Genomic DNA, 23,727 nt, shown 5'->3' with positions numbered 1-23,727 from the left:
AGAGCTTGGTGTCTTTTTTGATGAAAATGCATCTTATTTGCATCACTATGCGAATGAGGTGCACAAACAGACTCTGATTAAAATGACATGTGGCATGCCTATATACTGTGTGTGACCGCAGCTGTATCTGCGTACGAATTGCTACATTACAGTTTTCTAGGAAAACACTGTAGTGTAGCATTTCATATGCAGACACAGCCACACACAGAATATAGGCATGCCACATATCATATTGATCAGCAACACCTGCATAGGCATCCTGTTTGCATTGTTTGTTAATAAGAAGCATTTTAATGGAAAAGGTCACGTTAAATGTTTCTCGCCGATATCAAGTCATGCCACAGCATGGTGTGAATAGAAGGGCTGTTTATCGTGCAAAGAGGCTAGATGTAAATGGACACATCTGCAGTTTACAGGGGCATGTCGAACACCCTAGCACCGGCCCTGTCTGTATCAACTGTTATCTTGCCATAGTAATGTAAATTACTTATTGAACTTACTCAACTGAAGGAGCTTGGGGGGTCGTAGCAGCAAATTTGTTATCCGTTGGTCAAAACCATTGGCCTAATTCAGAGTTGATCGCAGCAGCAAATATGTTAGCAGTTGGGCAAAACCATGGGGGTAATTCCAAGTTGATCGCAGCACGATTTTTGTTAGCAATTGGGCAAAACCATGTGCACTGCAGGGGAGGCAGATATAACATGTGCAGAGAGAGTTAGATTTGGGTGGGGTGTATTCAAACTGAAATCTAAATTGCAGTGTAAAAATAAAGCAGCCAGTATTTACTCTGCACAGAAACAAAATAACCCACCCAAATCTAACTCTCTCTGCACATGTTATATCTGCCCCCGCCCTGCAGTGCACATGTTTTTGCCCATTAGAGAAAGATTTTGCTTTTGCGATCCATGCTGAACTAGGCTCTTAGAACATTGTGATTTCCCAGGCATTTATGGGTCTAATTATTACCATCCGCATCTGATGATGCGGATGACAGATGATAAACTCGACCAAACTCGCACTGCGATAATTGAGTACATCACATGGATGTATCCAGGGCCGTTTCTAGCCAACTTGGCTCCCAGTGCAAGATTTAAAAATGCGCCCCCCCCATTCACATAAAAAAAAAAATGCGCCCCCCCATAGATTTAAAGAGTAAAAGCATGCGCGCGCTCCCGACAAGGGGGCGTGGCCCTCACTAAAATGGGCGTGGCTTTGTTAAGATGGGAGTGTCCTCATCTGATATCATCACGGCCACCACAGGATAAAAAAAAAAAAGTCCTTATTTTACACATTACAGCAGGCACGCGACCCCATTCTACACAGCACGGTAGGCAAGTGCCCCCATTTTACACATTGCGGCAGGAAAGGGTCCCCATTTTACACAGTACAACAGGCAAGTGTCCCCATTTTACACATTGTGGCAGACTGCGTCCCCATTTTACACATTCCGGCAGGCAAGTGTCCCCATTTTACACATTCCGGCAGGCAAGTGTCTCCATTTTACACATTCCGGCAGGCAAGTGTCCCCATTTTACACATTCCGGCAGGCAAGTGTCCCCATTTTACACATTAAGGCAGGCAAGTGTCCCTATTTTACACATTAAGGCAGGCACGTGCCCCCATTTTACACATTCCGGCAGACTGCGTCCCCATTTTACACATTCCGGCAGACAGGTGTCCCCATTTTACACAGTACGGCAGGTGGTGGTGGTGGAGGGAGAGAGAGAGAGGGAGAGGGGCTGACTTACATTTGAAGCGGTTCTTCCCGCTCTTCAGCCGCCTCTCCCTCGTCTGCACGGCGCCGCCGCCGGCCGGCTTGGCTCCCCCTTCTTCCTCCTCCCAAGTGCCCAGCTCAGGGGGCGGGGTTTCGCCGAATGACGCGATTGCGCCGTGACGTCACGACGCAATCGTGTTATTCCGTGAAACCCCGCCCCCCGAGCTGGGCCCTCGGGAGGAGAGGGGGGATTCAAAGTCCTCAAGAAGTGCCGCGGCGGGTGCCCCGTGCGGTTGCACGGCTCGCCCGCCGCAAGAAACGGCACTGGATGTATCAACTATCACATTCAGCGACAGAGCTTGCAGTAAAGCGCTGTCCCTGCGATGCCTCTTCACAGAGTTATCGGGGTAGCTTTCATAAAAAATACCCCGATGGCCTGCTGTGCATGCTCCGCCGACCCCCCACCCCCCCTTTGCGACTACCCCCGTGCCAGATAGAGCACACACACACGCCCGGATTCATACCTCCCAGTCCCAGGAGCCGGTGTCCACTGCTCTGGTGAGCGCAGCCAAGTGCCGGGTCCTTCTTCTGCGCTGTGAGCCCTGGGGCTGTAAAGTGAGCTGACATTTTGCAGCGGCACTTTACTGCATCGGGGTCACAGCGCAGCATATGGGGGACCCAGCGCCCGGCAGTGCTCACCGGAGCAGCGGACTGGGGCTGGTAAGTATGGTTTGTTTTTTAGTAAATTCGGCCACATCACATTTCCCATTATAAGTATGGGGAATGCGATGTGAGTTATTAAAAAAATTACAATTAAAGTGTTTGGAGCAGTTTTTCCACGAAAACTGCTCCAAATGCCCTTTAATACATACAGGAGATACTAAAATAATGTGAAAAGGGTGTGAAAACACCCTTTTTCACATTATTTTAGTAAAAATAATGTTAATAAATAGGAGGAGAGAATTTAGGTAATTTTGATGTCAAATGTCGTCTGCTGCCAAAACCAGTGTTGAGGTTGTTTCATCAGTAGCACTTTTTGGACGGCCACTCCGTGACTTGTCAGCCACAGTCCCAGTTTCTTGGAAATTGGAAATTAGGCACCTGACAGTGTTATATGAAATTGGAGGTCTTTCTGGGTGCTGTTTGTTAAAATCTGCAGCTATTACACGGAAATTTAGTTCTCCAGACATCAAAATGACCTAAATTCTCTCCTCTTTTGTCAAAGCCATCTTCAATTACCTGCAACAAAAAAAGTGTTGTAACCTTTGAACCATAACTGCTATTTCAAATCTGTTTGCAGCAATAAACTTTTAAGATAGCCCACCTTATCCATACCTAGGGAGGCCAATCCCGGAATCGGGATCGGCGGGATCCCGGGATTTGGGCCCAAAAATGCCGGGATTTGAATCCCGGGATTGGAGCATCCAATCCCGGAATTCACGGGATTATACTGCGCATGCGCGGGAGGGTGGGCGTAAGTAATACTACTTACCAATATTAGGCGGGCGGCAGCCATGAACAAGTTGAACGCGGCGGCACTTCAAATGTTTGCGCCGGCCGCCAGCCAATCAGGAAAGCTGCAGTGGCAGCCAATCAGGAGCGACTGCTGCGGCCGCTTCCCTGATTGGCTGCCGGTCCGCCAGCTCTGGTTGGCTGGCGGCCGGCGCTTCGTTTGAAATGCCGCCGCGTTCAGTGTGTTCATGGTTGCCGCCCGCCTAATAGTAAGTACTATTACTTACACCCACCCTCTCTCCCTCCATGCAGTCAGTGCTCCCTACAGCCTTCCTCCCTCCTGCGCCGCTACCAACCCTCCCTGCCGCGACCTACACCCTCCCTCCTGAGTCCCGCACCGCTACCTACACTCTTTCTTACTCCCGCACCGCTACCTACACTCTCCCTGCCTCCCGCACCGCTACCTACACCCTCCCGCACCGCTACCTACACCCTCCCTACCTCCCGCACCGCTACCTACACCCTCCCTACCTCCCGCACCGCTACCTACACCCTCCCTACCTCCCGCACCGCTACCTACACACTCCCTACCTCCCGCACCGCTATCTACACCCTCTAGCGCTGCTCCCTACATCTTTCACTGATCCCTACTGCAATCCCTGGTAAGTTTTGTCACCACAGGCAATTGCAGGTTTCATGGGACAGGTTAGTTCTTTACAGCCAAACAATGAAGATGATTCAGACCTGATCGTTAGGCTGCTAAAATTGTAGCCCTGTGATCAGATAGTCTCCGCCCAAGGTTAGTGTAAATTTGCAGTGCAAGTGTGCAATCGCATGTGTACGCCAAGCTGCTAAAAAAAACCTTAATCAGCGGACAGCTGCAAATCTGTTCGCACCTCACTCACCAGTGACTGGTTTTTACATGTGTCTGCAGTCTCTGCGCAGCCTAGGACTTACTCCTACAGTGCAATCATAACGGGCTGAACGGGGCCGGAGCTGACGTCACATACCCATCCCGTAAACGCTTGGGAATGCCTGCGTTTTCCCTGACACTCCCAGAAAATGGTCAGTTACCACCCACAAAAGGCTTCCTCCTGTCAATCAGCATGCAAATGGCTGTGCGATTAGAATTTTTGTTGCACCAGCCTGTCACTGACTGGCGATGCCTGTTGTGGTTGGCCGACGCGTGTGCACACTGCGGTACATACGCATGCACAGTTAATAGCTGATCATCCGCTGGGCGAAAACGCACAGCAGCGATCAAGTCTGAATCTGGCCTAATGTTTACAGAGTCTTCAAAAACAGCAAACACAATTCTTCCGTAGACCCTAAGGTATATGTTCCTCATTATTAAACCTAGATAAACAATATATTGCTCAACTTGGTACACTCAGCACCAGATATGGCCCAGCATATTATACTGGATATGGTTTAGCTTTGTATACATGGTGCCATACATAGTTCACTGTATTATTCCTGGCACCAAACATGCGTCAGCATATGGAGTGTTCTAAGTTTGGGGCTGGCTCCCACAGTTTGGACATATTTGCCAAGGCCTGATCAGAATGTGACTCCGCAGCCTGCTGTTTACGGAACTGGACCTCAGCCGGGATCCTGCTGCACAGGCATATGCAGGCACATTTCAGCTCAGTAACAGCTATAATATAGCAAGAGGCATTGAGGGAATGGTACAGGGATGTGCTAACCTAAAACATCTTCTGTTTACTTTTATTTAACCCTTTGGTTGGCTGGTTGCCAGGCTTTCAGTGACATATGAAGCAACCTGTCAGGAAAGGCCACCCCATACTTGTCTACTTTTGAAAACTAGTTTCAGGGAGATTGAAGTTGATAGTAGAATGCGCAGCGCTCCCACTGACTGGGGGTGTCATGCTCCGCCCAAAAGGTGTGTCTTGTTCTAGTTATGGGCGTATCCATTAACAGTCAGGGGTGTGTAAAAATGTAAAATACTAAGGGTCTAATTTAGGGGCAGATTTATTAAGCCTGGTGAAGTGATAAAGTGGAAGGTGATAACGCACCAGCCAATCAGCTCCTAACTGCCATGTTACAGGCTGGGTTTGAAAATTGACAATTAGGAGCTGATTGGCTGGTGCGTTATCACCTTCCACTTTATCACTCCACCAAACTTAATAAATCTGCCCCTCAGACCTGATCGCTAGCAAGAGATTTTTGCACTGCTGCGATCAGATAGTCACCGCCTACAGGGGGAGTGTACATTAGTTGTGCAAGTGTGCAAACGCATGTGTAGCAGAGCTGTACAAACTGATTTTGTGCAATCTCTGGGCAGCCCAGGACTTACTCAGCCGCTGCGAACATATCAGCCTGTCTTGGACCGGAATTGACGTCAGGAACCCTCCCTGCTAATGCATGGACATGCCTGCGTTTTTCCAGATACTCCCTGAAAACGGTCAGTTGACACCCACAAACACCTTCTTGATGTCAACCTCATTGCGATCGCCAGTGCGAACGTATCTGTCGCACAAAACCATTGCTGAGTGGTGATCCGCTTTGTACCTGTGCGACGCGCCTGCGCATTGCAGTTTATACGCATGCGCAGTTTGGACCTGATCATCCGCTGTGCAAAAGTGCACAGCAGCGATCAGGTCTGAATTACCCCCTAAGAGCAGCATGCTGCCAGGCTGGATTTGTGTATGGGTGGCAAAGTATTTTACAACCTCCACTGTTTGAGCTGTGTAGGAATTGGGTGAAACTAGTGAGAATCCTATCTATATATGTGGCTTGTAATCACCTTTCTCTCTGGCACGTAAATGACGAGCATGTTTGTGAATGCCTTTCTGTTTGGTGTAGGGTTACCTCAGTTTTGTTTTTGGTTGATACAGTGTTTCCCCAGGGTATGACAGCAGCCTGCTCTGCAGCTTCCATACCTCCCAACTGTCCCGATTTTCGCAGGACGGTCCCATTTTTATGGCACTGTCCCACCCGCGGGCCACAGCGCCTAGCAGATCAGCGGTGAATAGACGCTATGCGCAGGGCCGGTTCTAGCCCTTTTGGCACCCCGGGCGGAAAAAGGGTGTGGCTTCACACAGGGGGCGTGGTCAGTCACGCCCCCTGTAGAGTTGTGCCCCCTGTAGGAGTAGCGCCGCTTACACACACACAAAAAAAAATTGTTACTATCCCCGCTCCTGATTCCCGACCGCTGCAGACCTCCACCGGCGCCGCTCCTCTCCTCAGATCTATGGGACAGATAGACACGAGAGGTCAATTATGACCCCTAGCGTCTGTGTCTGTCCCACAATGCTGTGCTGTGCGCGATGACGTCATCGCACACCACACAGCAAAGGTCCTCTCCACGAAGGTAAACTAGACGGGTAGCATCGAGTTCCCTTCACAGCGGGGGACAGCGGATGACACAGTAGCGGATCTTGCCATGGTGCGGCGCCCTCCGGATGGCGCCGGCACCCTCCGGATGGCGCCGGCACCCTCCGGAAGGCGGCGCCCCAGGCAAAAGTCATGCTTACCCGTGGGAAGATCCGCTACTGGCTATGAGCACACTCACAGCGTCTATTCACAGCTCACAGAGAGAACTAGGCATTTCCCGATAGTGATGGAAAAAGGGAGCGAGGCTCGCGATCGCGGCTATCCCGCAAAGCAACACTCCTTTTATATAGGCCCTTTCCGTTGCAGCGCACCAGGGAGTCCCGCTTCTCCGTCTCCTGATGTTGGGAGGTATGAGCTTGGGACTGCCCATTATGATATTTATTCTACAGTGCATTCATCACATACACTACGTGGGCTCTCCTACACCTCCTGACACTTATACATATCAGGGGAAAAATATCAGTAGTAGGCAGAAGGAAAGACCTGAACATTACATCTAGGAACCCTACACACACATCCAGCATACCTCCCAACATCTGGATGCTTAAACTCAAGACTCCACGCGGCAAAAAGGGGGCGTGGTCTGTTGAAAGGGGGGCTAGCTTCACATGAATGACACAATACCATATTCATCACAGTTGGGGGCACGGCCAGCGCTCTCTGAGCTGCTGGCCATGCCCCCAGTCCCTCTGCCTCACTCACTCATGTGGCACATGCACACAGACTCTGTTCACCGCTGTTCTGCTCTGAACTGAGCAGAGCAGCGAGTGCAGGAGCCTCCCAACTGCCCCGCCCCACCACGGGACACTGCAGCCCGCAGGAGGGACAGCGGGCCAGACCCCCAAAAAAGTGACTGTCCCACGAAAATCAGGAGAGTTGGGAGGTATGCATCCAGTCCACTAAGTGCTTAATGCCTGTGTGTTATATGAGATTGAGTTGCAAATGACCACAGTCATGTATTGCCAACTTCAGGCTTCTTCACAGTTTTGGATACACACACGCATATTATATAAAACATATACTAAATAAATGTAAAAACACATACATCTGTTTGCTATAAGACCTACACATACATACACAGTCTTATACTCTTACTTCTTATACTCTTACTTCATGCTGCTGCAGGGTACTGATGGGGACAAACGCCTTACATTCTAGGCCCCGCCCCTTGTGACAATATGCTGCAATTTGCGAGAATTCAGTAAAGGGGGGGGGGGCTTGTCATTGGCCCCACCCCCAGTTGATGGGCAGTAAGTACAATTATAGGGGTGGGGGAGGACCTGCATGTGCCAGTCAGGTAGCGAGTTAGCTGAAGGTACATGTGGCTGTGTGAAATAAGACTTCAGCCACATGTAGCTAGGGAACAGGAACTGCAGTGACATAGTAGCGAGTACGAGGGGCTGGACTGAGCAGTGATGATCCTCTGAACTTAGAAAAGGTGGGAGGAATAGCCACCAGAATGCCTACCCGAGGGCTGACTAGTAGATATTGCCACACTGGGGGCATGATCCCCCTCTGGATCTGCTCAGAATAGATACGAGCAGATATAATAAAAGCAGATCTCTCCTCCCTCCATTCCCTACCCCCCCTTCCCCTTTCCGCCCACCACGCTCATTGTGCCACTGATGCTCCTGACAGGACTACTACTGCAATATGCCCAGGACTAGTCCTGCACGTGTATGCACTATGCAGCATACGGCATACCTCCTAACTTTTTCACATCACAAAGAGGGTAGGGATGGCCATCGATGATTCAAAATCATTGATGGTTTATGGCGATGTTGAATACTTTTGCCATCGATGGGGGAGAAACAGATGGTTTCCCTCCATAGATGGAAAGGTATAACCGAATTCCTTTCCTTTTTTTTTTTTTTTTTAAATGTGGTGCTGGGACACAGAGCAGAGCTCCGCCCCCGACACATGCAGTGTCCCGCCCCTGTATTCTGATTGTCCCATGGGCCAGTAAGTGAAAAAACAGGGATGACCATCGATGGTTATCCACTGCATAGTTGGCAGCCATTGACTGTTACTTTCCATATCACCATCGATGGCAACCACACCGATGGCCATTCCTAAAAGAGGGACCTTTACACGCACAAAGTGCGTGCCCCCCAAAAGGGTGTGTCCTATGTAAAGGGGGCGTGCCCTCACTGCAGAGCCCGCAATCGCAAGTCATGCTCCCTTTTACCATCACTGAGGGGGCATGCCCAACACTCTGTGAGCTGCTGGCATGCCCCCTCTCCCTCTGTCACCTGTAAATAGACGCTATGCGCACAGCATCAATTCAACGCCGCTCTGCTACCCAGAGCAGCAGTGACAGGAGCCTCTCAGCTGCCCCCCCCCCCCCCCCCTCCCCGGGACACTGCGGCCCGTGGGTGGGACAGCCGGACAGTCCCGTGAAAATTGGGACAGTTGGGAGGTATGATACGGCTGCAGAAACAAGCGACTTCCCCAGGGCTTAAATCTTAGCAGCCCTAGCATGCCATGTCCCTGGTTGCCGGCTCCTGTTTCTCCTTCCGCTGTACTGCTTCCTGGTCAGTGGTCAGGTGATGAGTGACAAGGGTGGGAGGAGCAATGGGCTTGCAGCAGAAGTCAGGGCTCTGGATCCTCTCGTCCAAGCCCCGTCACAATCACATTACTGACGGGGTATGGAAATCTGGGGTGTTTAATCTAAAACATGGGGTATCAGGAGGTCCCACAGCAAACCGGGAGACTCCCGCAGGATGTGGGATGGTAAGCAATTATGGCCCACCCATACCTGTTGGGAGACACGTCGCCGAACACTGTGTGCTATATTTATGAAGCAGTGATTTCTCTGCGTGTTGGAGCTTATAATTTACAGCACAAACAATCAGGTCGGAATTCAATTGTGCGCAAAGTTCCGTGAGGTAAAAAGCCTTGCATATCTCATGCCTAATTTTGGATTACTGCGGGCATTCACGCCCCCGATACCCACGGTATCCAACCCAAAAAATGGTCATGGAATTTGCAGAGCTGAAAACCCGTGCAGCGCATGAAAAAAATAAAAAACATACCTCTCTGGTGCTCTCTGGTGGTTTCCTAGGCTTCCAGTGGTCTCTCCTGCATCTTGCCACTGGGTGGGGGCTGCTTGGAGGCTCTGGAGGTGTACTTCTCCCAGCAGCCGGCTCTAGGGGGATTACACTGCAGGGGGGAGTCACATACACTGGGGGTCACTCACATACATACACACTCACACACATATTACATACTCACCCTGCTGCAGATGACTGGCTTCCGAGGCAGGAAGACGAGGAGGGGCGTGGATGCCGCCGGGATGCCAGAGCATGCCAGTGATTTTTCCTAAAGATAACAATTTTAGGAAAAATCAGACTTGCTCTGGAGGTGGGAAAAAAAAACTCTCATTTTGTGTCCTATAATTGAGTAGCAAAAACCTGCGGCTGCGGGATAATACTCTGCACCGCAGGTGTTTTTACATTTCACGCCTGCAATTGGATTCCCCGCTCAGTCTAAAGCATGGCAGCCTTTACACTAGATGTTCTTGGTGCTTTAAACTTTAAGCTCTAACCTGCCGCGAAGCAGCAAGCGTACAAAAGCTGCTGCCTCGTATATCTAGCCCTGTATCTCGCCCAGCATCAGTGTAGAGGTGATCCTAGTAGGAATTGCCACATGCAGCTGCCAGCTTTTTAGAATTAAGGGCCCGACACACTGCACGATTGACCACTGGATTGGCCACGGAGGTGACCAACGGCCGATGATGCGGGGTGGGGGGGGGGGGGGGGGGGGTGGTGAAGAGAGATAAAGTGGAGGGAGTTAAAGTATCAGCCACTCAGCTCCTAACTGTCGTGTTACAGGCTGTGTTTGAAGAATGACAGTTAGGAGCTGGTTGGTTGGAGCCGTGCTTTTATCTCTCTCCAACAGTGTCATCACAGCACATAGAATCATCACAGCACAGTGCCATGACGGGAGGCAATCAGTTTGCCGGATGGCGGGATCCCACCGGACGCGATACCAACGCCAACATCCCAACTCCCGGTACAATCCAACTACCGGTCACATTCCCCAGTTGGGTGGTGATCCACGCCACCACCCGAGGGGGAATAAGTCGGGCCCGCAGTATTCTGGCTGTCGGGATCTTGGCGTCGTTCTCCTGACTATGACTGCACATAGGGCCTAATTCTGACCTTATCACTGTTTTGCAAAATCGCACAGCGGCCGATTATCAAATAACTGCGCATGCGTATACATTGCAATGCGCAGGCGCAAGCCCAAACAACAACAGAATGATGGGAAAATTTTGATCACTAGGCATACGCAAGGTGATTGACAGGAAAAGGACATTTGTGGGTGGTAACTGGCGGTTTTCTGGGAGTGTCAGGAAACACGCAGGCGTTCCCAAGCGTTTTCATGGAGGGTGTGTGACGTCTGCTCCGGACCTGATCAGCCTGTTCACATCGCACCTACGCACATACTGCATAGACTGGAACAATCATTAGATTAGATTGTGAGTGAGTTACAATCGGATTTGCAGATGTCCGCTGTCTGGAGAAGTTTTTGCATGGTGTACGCATGCATTCACACACTTGCACGGGGCGGGTTTTCACTCTCTATGGGCAGCGACTATTTGATCGCAGACCTCTGCAAATTTGCAGAAGAGCAATCCGGTCTGAATTAGGCAGAGTAGAGTCATCACAGCACAGCACATATAGTTGTCACAGCATATAGAGTCATTATAGGGCTAGATGCGTCATTGCATGGAAAGTGATAAAATGGAACCAGCCCGTCAGCTCCTAACTGTCATTTTTCAAACACAGCCTGTGACCTGGCAGGTAGGAGCTGATTGGCCGGTACTATTTCTCTCTACATTTTATCACTTTCCAAGCGATGACGCTTCTAGCCCTATGTGACCACAGCACATTGTTGTCAGAGCACATAGGGGCATCTCAGCACACAGTGTGATCACAGCACATTGTCATCACAGCAGAGTCATCACAGCACACAGTGTGATCACAGCAAATTGTCATCACAGCACACAGTGTGATCACAGCAAATTGTCATCACAGCACACAGTGTGATCACAGCACATTGTCATCACAGCACACAGTGTGATCACAGCAAATTGTCATCACAGCACACAGTTTGATCACAGTACATTGTCATCACAGCGGAGTCATCATAGCACACAGTGTGATCACAGCACATTGTCATCACAGCAGAGTCATCATAGCACACAGTGTGATCACCGCAAATTGTCATCATAGCACACAGTGTGATCACCGCAAATTGTCATCACAGCACACAGTGTGATCACAGTACATTGTCATCACAGCGGAGTCATCATAGCACACAGTGTGATCACAGCAAATTGTCATCACAGCACACAGTGTGATCACAGCACATTGTCATCACAGCACACCGTGTGATCACAGCAAATTGTCATCACCGCACACAGTGTGATCACAGCACATAGTCATCACAGCAGAGTCATCACAGCACACAGTGTGATCACAGCACATTGTCATCACAGCAGAGTCATCACAGCACACAGTGTGATCACAGCAAATTGTCATCACAGCACACAGTGTGATCACAGCACATTGTCATCACAGCACACAGTGTGATCACAGCACATTGTCATCACAGCACACAGTGTGATCACAGCACATTGTCATCACAGCACACAGTGTGATCACAGTACATTGTCATCACAGCGGAGTCATCATAGCACACAGTGTGATCACAGCACATTGTCATCACAGCAGAGTCATCATAGCACACAGTGTGATCACAGCACATTGTCATCACAGCACACAGTGTGATCACAGCACATTGTCATCGCAGCACACAGTGTGATCACAGCAAATTGTCATCACAGCACACAATGTAATCACAGTACATAGTCATCATAGCACACAGTGTGATCACAGCACATTGTCATCACAGCACACAGTGTGATCACAGTACATTGTCATCACAGCACACAGTGTGATCACAGCAAATTGTCATCACAGCACACCGTGTGATCACAGCACATTGTCATCACAGCACACCGTGTGATCACAGCAAATTGTCATCACAGCACATAGAGTCATCATAGCACAGTGTGATCACAGCACATTGTCATCACAGCAGTTATCATAGCACACAGTGTGATCACAGCAAATTGTCATCACAGCACACAGTGTGATCACAGCACATTGTCATCACAGCACACAGTGTGATCACAGCAAATTGTCATCACAGCACACAGTGTGATCACAGCACATTGTCATCACAGCACATAGAAGCATCACAGCACACAGTGTGATCACAGCACATTGTCATCACTGCACCTAGAGGAATCACAGCACACTGTGTGAGCACAACACAATCAGGCCCATCTAAAGGTATGGAAATACGGGGTAGCTGCTCAGCGCCCCGCAGTTCTCCGGGCTATGAGCTTTGGCGGACTGGACCGGGAGCAGTGGCAGCAGGGTTTTTTTTAGTTAGGCATCTTCACCTTGTTCTTAGTGACGGCCGCCTGTTCATGGTGGATGGGGTACATCTATACGAGTGGGGGATGTTAATAGATCTTATTGGGGTTCTTCGGGCGTTGTAACTCCTGGGATTTTGTTTGTTATACTTTCTGTTTCTTGCTCTGTCTTCTGGTTGTTCTCCGTGTTTAGGTCAGTTGGCATAGATTTCCTTTAGTTAGTTAGAAGGTTGGTTTAGTATGGATGGCTTAGTTGGCTTGTGACTGCAGTTGGAGGTGCCCTGAGGTGTTCTGGCTCTTTTCCCCATGGGGCAATGCGATGACGAGCACCTCAAGTTGGGGGAGAGTAGGGTGGGTAGTAGGCCACTACTCTTTCCGTTCTTGTCCCGAAAGGGTGTGGCAATAGGCCATTAACAGAAACCCCCCTTTTCGAGTTGAGGTGGTGGTTGGGCTGGAACTTGGGCCTATCCCCCTATGTAGAGGTAGTTTTATTTGTGTAAACTTTCAGTGGTTTTTAGTTAAATGTATTTTATTTACACCGTCTCTTCCTTACTACCTTACTCCCTGAATGTTGGCAATTTGGTTGTCTGTGTTATTTATTTCATAGGTGTATGTATGCATGGGTGATTGCAGGTTCTAGGATGAAGTTGTATGATTACAGCACAGTGTCATCACAGATGTGTCTTAGAGATGTGCGGCTGGCACGTTTCGTGTTTTGGTTTTGGCTTGGTTTTGCCAAAACCACCCTTTCGTGTTTTGGTTTTGGATCTGGATGATTTTTGAAAAAAACATAAAATCAGCTAAAATCACAATTTGGGGGTAATTTTGCTCCTATGGTATTATTAACCTAAATAACATTCATTTCCACTCATTTCCAGTCTATTCTAAACACCTCACACCTCACAATATAGTTTTTAGGCCTAAAAGTTGCACCGAGGTGGCTGTATGACTAAGCTAAGCGACACAAGTGTTTGGCACAAACACCTGGCCCATCTAGGAGTGGCACTGCAGTTGCAGACAAGATGGCACTATTCAAAAACTAGTCCTCAAACAGCACATGATGCAAAGAAGAAAAAGAGGTGCAATTAGGCAGCTGGATGGCCAAGCTAAGCGACACAAGTGTGCGGCACAAACATCTTGCCCATCTAGGAGTGGCACTGCAGTGTCAGACAGGATAGCACTTTTCAAAAACTAGGCCCCAAACAGCACCTCATGTAAATATGTAGAAGAGGTGCAATGAGGTAGCTGTATGACTAAGTCAAGCGACACAAACAATTAGCCCATCTAGGAGTGGCACTGCAGTGGCAGACAGGAGGGCAGATATAAAAAAAAAAAAGGCCCCAAACAGCACATGATGCAAAGAAGAAAAAAGGTGCACCGAGGTTGCTGTATGACTAAGCCAAGCGACACAAACAATTCCAACTGGAATTATATGTCCAAATCACTGGAATTATATGTCCAAATCACTGGAATTAATTGCCAAAATCACTGGAATTATACGTCCAAATCACTGGAATTAATTGCCAAAATCACTGTAATTAATAATTATACATCCAAATCACTGGAATTATACTGCAAAATCACTGTAATTATACATCCAAATCACTGGAATTAATTGGCAAAATCACTGTAATTAATAATTATATGTCCAAATCACTGGAATTAATTGGCAATGGGGGTAATTCTGAGTTGATCGCAGCAGCAAGTTTGTTAGCAATTGGGCAAAACCATGGCCCTCATTCCGAGTTGATCGGTCGCAAGGCGATTTTAGCAGAGTTACACACGCTAAGCCGCCGCCTACTGGGAGTGAATCTTAGCTTCTTAAAATTGCGACCGATGTATTCGCAATATTGTGATTACTAACTACTTAGCTGTTTCAGAGTAGCTCCAGACTTACTCTGCCTGTGCGATCAGTTCAGTGCTTGTCGTTCCTGGTTGACGTCACAAACACACCCAGCGTTCGCCCAGGCACTCCCACCGTTTCCCCGGCCACTCCTGCGTTTTTTCCGGAAACGGTAGCGTTTTCAGCCACACGCCCCTGAAACGCCGTGTTTCCGCCCAGTAACACCCATTTCCTGTCAATCACATTACGTTCGCCGGAGCGAAGAAAAAGTTGTGAGTAAAAATACTTTCATCATAGTAAAGTTACTTGGCGCAGTCGCAGTGCGAACATTGCGCATGCGTACTAAGCGGATTTTCACTGCGATGCGATGAAAAATACCGAGCGAACAACTCTGAATGAGGGCCCATGTGCACTGCAGGGGGGGGGGGGGGGGGGGGCAGATATAACGTGCAGAGAGAGTTAGATTTGGGTGGGTTATTTTGTTTCTGTGCAGGGTAAATACTGGCTGCTTTATTTTTACACTGCAATTTAGATTGCAGATTGAACACACCCCACACAAATCTAACTCTCTCTGCACATGTTATATCTGCCTTCCCTGCAGTGCACATGGTTTTGCCCAACTGCTAACAAAGTTCCTGCTGCGATCAACTCAGAATTACCCCCAATATCACTGGAATTATACTGCAATATCACAGGAATTACACGCCAGTATCAAGAGAATTATACGGCAGTATCACTGGATATATGGCAGCAGAGGACACCACCACTGTGACTGGTCACTGGACTGATGCTGCACAAGACACTACCCCTGGTCTGATGCAAGACAACACAGCAAAAATGCAAGGGACTTATACAGCAGCACTGGGGACATATAGCAGCAGAGGACACCAACACTGTGACTGGCTGGACTGATGCAGCATAAGACACTAACTACACACTGGACTGGACTGAGCAGCACAACACAGCACAAGACTCGCCACCCCACTTTCCTGCCTCCACACAGACACTGAGGACGGAGACACGTCCTCTCACTACACTCTCCGAGCCTGGAGAGAAAATGGCCACGACGCGCGGCTCCTTATATGGAATCCAAATCCCGCAAGAATCCGACAGCGGGATGATGACCTTTTGTCTCATTTGGGTTTCCGAGTCAGGCGGGAAAACCTGAGCCTGACTCGGATCCGGGCTCGGGACGTGGAGTCCGGTAGGGTTCAGTTCTCAGAGAACTGAACCCGCTCATCCCTAGTCTTCACAGCACACAGTATCACCAAGGCAAACAGAGTCATAACAGAACACAGTGTATCAAACATCGTAAAACACCTGATGCCACAGTTCTTTGCTGCAAAGCATTACTGCAATACGTTCTTCATATTTTACTTAAGTCTCAAATCATCCAATAGCCATTATTGCTCTATACTGAGCTGGTGCTGCAATGTCCACCTTTAGCAATAGTGATGCAGATTCCCAACGCCCTGGGCTTCCTGCTTATTCCTGCTCTGTGATGGGGATGTAGTTATGATCCCGGCAGTCAGGAACCTGGTGGTCAGCATACCGACACTGGAATCCCGGCCGCCAAAATGCTAGCAGGGGGCCCAGGACTATTTCAACTCGTGGTTGTCCATGACACCCATAGAGGGGGAATAGAACCCGTGGCGAGTGCAGCAAGCCACTGTGCCCGCAGCATGGCGAGAGCAGCGAGCCCACAAAGAGCTTTGTTGCGTACGCCCCCCTGCTGGCATTCTGGCGGCCGGGATCCTGGCATCGGTGTGCTGACCGCCGGGATCCCAACCACTGGTCACCCAATCCCAACCCCCGTAATGCATAAAGCAGAAGCTAGAGCACTGGAAGAGCTGCCTCCATTGTCTCCCCTATTTACTCCCCTAAGAGAACAGGTGTGTGTGTTCAAGTAGAAGGATATAAAGAATGTCTAGATTTTGTCAACAGTTCACACAGAAGTGGAAATTCAGAACGCCATGGCAACCACAGTCAAACCACAGACTCTTTTTGATTGTACTTGCACAATGGGAGGGGTATTGTAGATTGAGCAGATTAAAAGATGACAATTTAGTACACTTATATTTTACATAAAAAAAAATGAAGGTGACAAAAACCATCTACAATTTAGATTGGTGTTAGCAAAATAGAAAAAAAAACAACCATACATATCAAAACAGGTGAGCCAGTAACAGCATGAGCTCTTAGTGGCTAACCAAGAGGCACTTCCCAGAAGTTGGTCTTCCAACACAGAAGAGAGACAATTCAGCAAGAAATATGCTACTTGTTGCTTAAAGAGAAACAAGAGAGAAGGCAAGAGAGAAATAAAGGCATGTTATAGAGAGGCCAAGATAACTTGCAAAACAGAAAACACCCGCAGTACTGTAATTCTGCAGAATGTGTTTCAAATGTATCATACACAAACAGATGTATATTTTTAAATAAGATTGTTAAATAAATCTTATATACATTTTTAATACTGTACTTTTAAAGTTTTAATTAATGCAGAAAAAAAACAATTTTGGTGCTGCATTTTGTTTCCAAATACATCATACAGAAAAACAAATCCTAAAGATGTATTAAAAAAATGTTAAAGTATAGATGTTCTCAGCTACAGTAATTCATTCATTAAGAAAAATTGTCAATCTCTACATACATAAGGTAGTAAAAAGTCCCTTGTAGACATCTGTCTGTTTTTGTTCGGGCTTATCTCGAGAACCACTTGATTTTGATGCAGTTTTCACAATTCTATAGAGCATTTGTTGAGGAAGGATTAGGTGTACAGTACGAAACATTAATCTATGACAAAAGGAAGTCGAGCAGTGACAATTTCAATGAAACAAGTCAAATTAAAGCTGGATTATGATGTGGTTTTCACAATTCTATAGGGTATTTTGATTCTGTTTTCACAATTCTATAGAGCATTTGTAAAAAAAAAAAAAAAAAAATCTGACAAAAGGGAGCTGCCCAGTGACGATTTTAGTGAGGCAAGTCAAAGAAAAAACGGCCGTCCGAACTGTTGGGATGCCGACTGCGGCATCCCAACAGTGAGCGTAATGATAGGGGGCAGCAGGTAAGTATGTTTACCTTCCCCCCATGGCCCCCTAACTCTCACTCTCCCTTCCCACAGCCTAAATTTAACGCTCCCCCTCCACTGCCTAACCCTAACCCTCAGTGGTGGCGCCTGAACTTAACTCCCTCTTCCCACAGCCTAAACCTCCCCCGCTCTGGCAGATGACCGTTTGGGATCCGAGCGCCGGTGTTGTGTACCTTGTCGGGATTCCGGCGTCGGCATTCCAAGACGTGTCGGGATTTCGGCATTCGGCATTTTAGCTGTCTGCATCCCGAAAGCTGGGATCCTGACCGCATCCCCCAAGTGCTATATACAGTATCACAAAAATTGATTTTATTTTATACAGGTTGAGTATCCCTTATCCAAAATGCTTGGGACCAGAGGTATTTTGGATATCGGATTTTTCCGTATTTTGGAATAATTGCATACCATAATGAGATATCATGGTGATGGGACCCAAGTCTAAGCACAGAATGCATTTATGATTCATATACACCTCATACACACAGCCTGAAGGTCATTTTAGCCAATATTTTTTATAACTTTGTGCATTAAACAAAGTCTGTCTACATTCACACAATTCATTTATGTTTCATATACCTTATACACACAGCCTGAAGGTCATTTAATACAATATTTTTAATAACTTTGTGTATTAAACAAAGTTTGTGTACATTGAGTCACCAAAAAACAAAGGTTTCACTATCTCACTCTCACTAAAAAAAGTCCGTATTTCGGAATATTCCGTATTTCGGAATATTTGGATATGGGATACTCAACCTGTACTATGTAGAGCAGTAATTTTCAACCTTCTTTTACTCGCGGCACACCGAACAATATTTTATAATTGCCAAAGCACACCATCAGTTCCCCACAGAAAAAAACAAAAAACACACATTGGCCCTCATAGTAAAAAAAAATCACATTGCTCCCCACATAAATCATATTGCTCCCTACAGAAATCCTATTGCTCCCACATTAATTATTCACATTGTTCCCCCATAAATCCTTATTCTCCCCACATAAATCCTATTGTTCCCCACAGGAGAAAAAAAATAACAAATATTAGTCCTCCTCCCTGTCCCTCAGTGGCGGGGGTTGTTCATAGTGGAGTGCTGCGAATACTGAGCAGTGGCCGGTCGGGCAGGTGTGGATGTGGGTCGGCAAGGAAAGCTGTGTATGCAGGCAGGAACTGGAAAGATGTGTGTGCAGGTGAGTGGGCTGGCTCAGTGGTGAGAAGAACTATGATATCACACCGCCGCGTCTTCAAGGCATACATCATGGCCGGAGCACGACTGATCCTCTAAGAAGAGCCCGGGCACACAGTTCACTCTGAAGGTGCAGGAAGCTGCTCTGGCTCCGCGGCACACCTTGCAACTGGTCGCGGCACACTAGTGTGCCACGGCACACTGGTTGAAAAAGCCTGATGTAGAGATTGATACATATTATGCAGTTTCTCCAGAAAAATTGATGTAAGCCCTGTTTACTGAAACAAAATGTCAGTTTTTCCATTCCTAGTTCATTTATGTGAAAAACTATTGTTAATTCTCAAAGTAACATTTGGAATGTTGGTTTTTCTATGCATTTTTCTAGGGATTACATTTTTCTTTATGTTTCAGCTCAACTCAATAGGAATGGAAGTCAAAAGGAGAAGGCCAAACTGGCAGAGGATGGGGGAGTGGACGATTGGAGGCTCATGCATGGTCGACGGTATGTGCACATACACGGCGCATACCCATAGCAACATCACCAGTTGTAAAACTCCCACCTTAGTAAATTTACCTCATAGTGTCTCAGAGAACTTAAGGACATATATGTTGAATCCGTAAGATGATACTTTCAAGCTATATAAACCGAATAGGCAGTTGCTAGAAAGTTACTTGTTAGCTCAGGTGAAGACATCTTTAGATTACTCAAGGAATAGATTGTACAGATGGGGTAACAGCAATACAGGACCAAGAACATGGGCGGCTGGTTATCAATAACGAAGAGATTACTAAGATATTTCATACATTTTACTCTAAACTGTATATATCCACCTCACAGGAGTATTCCTTTATGGATCATCTGTTAGCACAGTCGCACCTCCCCAAATTATCTCAAGTACAGCAAGAGATACTCAATTGTGATATTAAAATCGAAGCGATACAATTAAGAAAATCTCTCAGTTCGGATGGGATTTCGGCAGGATCTTTGATCTCATACTAGCTGACCTTTCCCAACATATACATAGACATGGTCCTCACTATCCTACATTCAATTCGGCATTTACAATACTTATATTAAAAATTGGGAAGGATCCCAAAAAGGAGTCCTCCTACCAACCCATTGAATTTGGATTGCAAGCTCTTGGCCAAGATTATGGCAAACAGACTGCAATCGATTTGTTCTAATCTATTGAAAGATCATCAATTGGAGTTTGTATCTGGCCGACAGTCGGATAAAGGAATTAGAACAGTGATTGCAGACATCGACAATCTACATCTAAACCTAGTATATTACTCAGTTTGTACACCAATAAAGCCTTTGACATTATAGCATGGCCGTTTTTATACAAAGTCCTAAATACAAGGGTATTTGGTGAAAGGTTGATAAATTGTATTCATTTTCTATATGAATCACCATACCTCCTTACTTATTAACGGAAATATCAGACAAATAGTTAAAATGATCCGAGGCACACAACAGGGATGTCCACTCTCTCCATTCCTGTTCAACCTGATGTTAGACCCTATGCTCCGACATCTGCAGGACTGGACAGAATTAGGAGGTATTGGGGTAAGATCCAGGGAAATGAAACTAACATCCTTTGCTGATGATCTGTTGTCATATATAACAAACCCAAATCTTCCCTAGCAGGGGCGTAACTAGGTGTGTGCCAGTGGTGCCTTGCACACAGCGCAACTGCACTGTGGGCGCACCATCTGGCAGAACCACCCGCACAGCGACTGCCTGCTCACTCTCACTGCCTTCCGCCTCCCACCACTGCAGCGCTGCCCTGCACGCAGGGGGGTTTCTGATCTTTCTTTATGTAAAGAAGCTGGAATTTGGCCCCACCCCCTTCAAAGACCTGCAAATCCTGGGTTGTGCTGTGTGCCCTTGTTCTGTTGTAACCTCCGACTGCCTCAGTCCCTCCACTGGCTGCTGTATCCTATAACTACAGCCCATTGCTTGGTCCTCTTCCTGGAGGGACTTGTAAGTGATATTATTCCAGAAATACTTATATATGCCGTTATATGTAAAAAGGGGACTCTGCTGCTGTAATGTGTAAAAAGGGACTCTGCTGCTGTACTGTGTAAAATGGGACTCTGCTGCTGTACTGTGTAAAAAGGGGGACTCTGCTGCTGTAATGTGTAAAAGGGGGACTGTTAGGTGCCGCGGTCCGCGGCGCCGCTCGGTCTGCTTCCGAGCGACGCTCACGGCCGCCGCACCTCCCTTCCTGCCCGGCGCCTAGCAATGCCAGGACGCCGTGCGCGCTGAGCCGCCAGGTCCCTGGCAATGCCAGGACGCCGTGCGCGCTGAGCCGCCGGGTCCCTGGCAACGCCAGAACGACGTGCGCGCTGAACCGCCGGGTCCCTGGCAACGCTGGGACGCCGTGCACGCGTAGCCGCCGGACCCTTAGCAACGGGGACGCCACAGACGAACCACGTTCCCCGTTACTTCCTATCAATCAATACACCTGTTAGCTCTGGTCGTGCAGCAGGGCAGCTGCACGACATTACTAATTAAGCTTTGCTGCAGCTATTGGAGGGCTCCCTGTTATATTCTCCCTCACTACCTGGCACAGACGCCGGTGATAGCTTCCTGTATGCTGTTCCTGCCTTGTAACGTCTGTTCCTGGTCAGCTGTATCTGGTCGATCCTGCTCCCTGTGCTCCTGAGTCCTGGAGTTCTGAAGCCGGTCCTGGGAATCCTTCCTGTTCAAGTGAACCTGTTGCATTCATCTGGGGGTTCTCGTTTATTGGGGTTCTCTCCCGGTTTCGTGAGTAGCGGCTTCTGCCGCGTGTTGCGGCCTAGGCAGCTTAGTCCTTTTGGTACTTTTTGTATTGGTGGTTTTTGCGGAGGTTTCCGCTTTTCACTGTCCTCCCCAGAACTCGGCGGTGCCGTGTGGGGGAGTGGACAGTGATATCTTTTGTTCTTTTCCTTTGGCGGCGTGCCGCACATATATTTAGTTTTAGGGTAGTTAGTAGCCCCTAGCTTCTGTTTGCTTTAGTTAGAGGTCCCCTTGTTGTTATCATGTCTCGGTTCACGCTTTGTCTCACACTAAGACCAGGGGGCATCGGAGTTGGGCAGAGCTAATCCGCCCTTCAAACGCGGCTGCCGTGGGCCCAAGAAACCATAGTCACTCAGGCGTGAACTGACCACACGGGTAAAACAATGGAGGTAGGGTGCTAGGGGCTATTCCCATTCCCTCCCTATTTCAGCGTCACGTCCTGGTGCTCTGGACTCCCTTTGCAACATCTTTCTAGTTCTGAGCATCAGGAACGTAACAGGGACTTTGTCTGCAGTAATGTGTAAAAGGGGGACTGTCTACCGTAATGTGTAAAAAGGGGGACACTGCTGCCATAATGTGTAAAAAGGGGACTCTGCTGCCGTAATGTGTAAAAAGGGGGACTCTGCTTCTGTAATATATAAAAAGAAGGACTCTGCTGCTGTAATGTGTAAAAAGGAGGACTCTACCTGCCGTAATTTGTAAAAACGGGTACTCTGCTGCTGTAATGTGTAAAAAGGGGACTCTGCTGCTGTAATGTGTAAAAAGGGGGACTCTGCTACCGTAATGTGTAAAAAGGGGGACTCTGCTGCTGTAATGTGTAAAAAGGGGGCACTACCTGGTGTAATGTGTAAAAACGGGGACTCTGCTGCCGTAATGTGTAAAAACGGGGACTCTGCTGCTGTAATGTGTAAAAAGGGGACTCTGCTGCTGTAATGTGTAAAAAGGGGGACTCTGCTACCGTAATGTGTAAAAAGGGGGACTCTACTGCTGTAATGTGTAAAAAGGGGGCACTACCTGGTGTAATGTGTAAAAACGGGGACTCTACCTGCCATAATGTGTAAAGGGGAGCTCGGCATGCTGTAATGTGTAAAATGGGGCTCTACCTAGCGAAATGTGTGATGGACTCTACCTAGTGTAATGTGTGTAAGTGGCTCTACTGTGTGGCATTTCTGAGAAATGGAAACTACGATGCAGCGTAATATGAATTGGTATTATTTTGTGGCCATGCCCCTTCCCAATGAAGCCATGCCCCTATATTTTTTGCCACACGCCTGCGGCACCCACTGCCCATATTTTAAATATGGGGGGAGAAGCCAATGCTGTTTCTTGCACAAGGCACTAAAATGTCTAGTTACGGCACTGCTTCCTAGTACCCCTAATGCAGAAGCTCACAGAATTTATATTCAAGTTAGGTTTCTTCAGAATGGTGAAGAAAACGCAACACAATAGAAGTGGAGAGACGCATCAAGGAAGCATAGGTTGCCACTCTCACTGACCCCAGAGTGTTACAAGCAATCAGCGTATGAGACTCCAGAGCCGGCCCTAGGCATAGTAAAACTAGGAGTGCGTAGGGGCACCAGGAGCTTCTGCTGATTAAATTGATATGCAGCATGCCTCTATTCTATGTGTAACTGCGGCTGTATTTGCATACGAAATGCTATGTTACAATGTATTGCTGGAAATCACTGTAACATAGCATTTCATATGCAGATGCAGTCACACACAGAATAGAGGCATGTGTAAGGGGCATTATGTGTATAAGGGCATTAATAAAGTTTGGCATAATGTGTAAGGCGCATTATGTTTATAAAGACACTAATAATATGTGTCATATGTGTAAGGGGCATTAC

At 47.7% G+C, this 23,727-nt stretch overlaps 1 long non-coding RNA gene across 1 annotated transcript in view; it reads left to right on the top strand.

The window, feature by feature from the left end:
- LOC134933246 (uncharacterized) overlaps positions 1 to 23,727 on the top strand; it is a 259,257-nt gene that overhangs the window by 4,397 nt on the left and 231,133 nt on the right. The window contains exon 2 of the long non-coding RNA XR_010179656.1: positions 19,504 to 19,594. This is a non-coding gene — a long non-coding RNA (uncharacterized LOC134933246). The remainder of the gene's footprint in view (positions 1 to 19,503; positions 19,595 to 23,727) is intronic.

The sequence above is a fragment of the Pseudophryne corroboree genome, chromosome 6 (assembly GCF_028390025.1).
Source record: "Pseudophryne corroboree isolate aPseCor3 chromosome 6, aPseCor3.hap2, whole genome shotgun sequence".
Classification (NCBI taxonomy): Eukaryota; Metazoa; Chordata; class Amphibia; order Anura; family Myobatrachidae; genus Pseudophryne; species Pseudophryne corroboree.
Note: the sequence above shows the minus strand (reverse complement) of the source record. Positions and strands in the feature narration are given on the sequence as shown.